Below are 2185 nucleotides of genomic sequence, written 5' to 3' on the forward strand. Positions count from 1 at the left end.
ATATATATATATATATATATATATATATATATATATATATATACAAGCGAGCAGACTAACAAAAGAAAGGCACTCGACACTTTTATTGGGAGTTACACATATGGATCAAACAGTTTGATTTAAATTCCTTGGTACTCTGAGTTTCAAGCATGATTCTAGACTTTAGCCATTGGAATTAGAATTCTAATCCCAATGGCTGAAGACTAGTATCCTGCTTGAAATGCGGAGTACCAAAGAATTTGTATCAAACTGTTTGATCCATATATATGTATATATTATTAAAAATCAGGATACAATGTGAACCTATTTGCTAGAAAGAAGAGTTAGAACTCTCCAAAGCCAAGCATCTCTCACTATATGTAAACACACATGTAGAATGTTGCAAATATACTAAAAAAAAACAGTTGTCTCCATTTGTAAAACTACAAAGAGGAGGGTAGATATTCCAGTATCAATTGATTTCACCATGATGTTGTATACAACAAACGGAGGATTAAAAAAATATGCAAAATATTTAACCAATGAGGTCTAAGAACTACATTCCTGACAACTAGCAAATATATATTAATTGCAGGCAGGGAGACTGTTTTGTTATGCAACCATAATATACGACGAGCTATGTTAATGACTTTATAAGTCAATATTGTGTTCTAGCAGTGCAATTCAATGACTTTTAAAAGTTATCTTAACACGGCGGTGCATCAGCATGGCCGCAGCTCTAAGCTGAAACTATAAAAGAAAGATAAAAGAAAGATATTTTCTATAGAAACCAGAGCCAGCACTGAAAGTTACAACATTTTGTATACAAATACACCTACGTAAACAATGTGATCGAAGATAGAAAAATTTACAATGGCTGAATATGCGTATTTTCAGCAATGAAGCTACATAAGTGTAATAAAATTTTCAAGCATTTATGTAATATTGGTCAATTGAAAGCTTTCATTTGGCAGTATAACGCCATGGTAATGGAGATCAGCATAAACAAAACTTTATGTGGTCTCTCAACCTGCAAGAAATACCAATTAAACTTTCCTTAAACTGCATCATAACATCTAACATACACAAAAGACAACTTATTGCGACACAGCTACATTCATTTCCTGTCTTGAGGCAGGCCCAAGTGTTTTCTACTTGTTAGGTGATATAACATTTAAAGTGCAGTGAATTTCCATGGATGTAAATCTTTTCTCAAACTCACAGCCTTTGAAAATTACAAGCAATGTTTAAAAAGCTATCTATGTATCTTACTATCTACTTGTATATCCATAAACCTTTTATATATCTTTCATCTCTTAAATCCATGAACCTCTGAAAGTTTTATAATATTATTTTGCTTGTTCCAGTCAGGTTTTTTCCGTGAGTTACGCTTACATCTCCAAGAGAAGTTTTAACTCGAATGGAGAAATACACACGCACATGCACAAATATATATATATAGGATGTGACAAGAAACAATAAAGAAGAGAAGGAGGAGGAGATGATTATTAAGTATAACTATTTGAACCATTTCAACCATGTTTGTGCTTATTGAGACAGATGACCACACATGAGCGAGAGATGGGACGAAGGAGGAGGAAGCGTTGACGGCAGGTGATGATGGCGGTAGTAGTGGGAGTCATGATGGGGATAGTGGTGATTGTACTCACAATTTTCTTCAGACATTAAATTGATTACTATTGTTTAAATAGTTCCAATTAAATAAGTCCAGAAGTTAGGTTAAATATATATATGTGTATATATATGCATAAGTACCATGAATTCCCATTCTACAAACTGGCAAGCAATTCTGTGAATACTTTACTGGGCAACGCTGGGTAGTAAGTCTAACCACATCGAACCATCTCAAGTGTAACTGCCCAAAATAGTTGTGACTTCTGGGACTTGACTGATGAAAGAAAGCCAAGAATGACCCATCTTTTTTTGCCTGTCCTTCTAATTGTTGTTCCTCTTGTCTGCCTTTGTATTGTCTATCTGTCTGAACGTTTTAATGCCCTCTATTGTGTTTTTGTTCCATTTATATATACATATATATGTAAAGCTGAACTCTTGAGAGAAAAGCTGAACATTAGAAGCATCAGTTGTGGCGTGCAAGAGAGACGATTGCGCTGGTATGGACATGTGGTGAGAATGGAGGAGGATAGCTGCATGAAAAAGTGCCACACCCTAACAGTTGAGGGAACCC

The 2185-nt window shown here is 34.7% G+C and overlaps 1 protein-coding gene across 2 annotated transcripts in view; it reads right to left on the reverse strand.

Annotated features, from left to right (window-relative positions):
• The window catches only part of LOC106868859 (uncharacterized), a 42209-nt gene that overhangs the window by 1411 nt on the left and 38613 nt on the right, over positions 1-2185 (reverse strand). The gene's annotated exons all lie outside the window — the stretch shown is intronic.

Source organism: Octopus bimaculoides, chromosome 28 (assembly GCF_001194135.2).
Source record: "Octopus bimaculoides isolate UCB-OBI-ISO-001 chromosome 28, ASM119413v2, whole genome shotgun sequence".
In the NCBI taxonomy this organism is placed as follows: domain Eukaryota; kingdom Metazoa; phylum Mollusca; class Cephalopoda; order Octopoda; family Octopodidae; genus Octopus; species Octopus bimaculoides.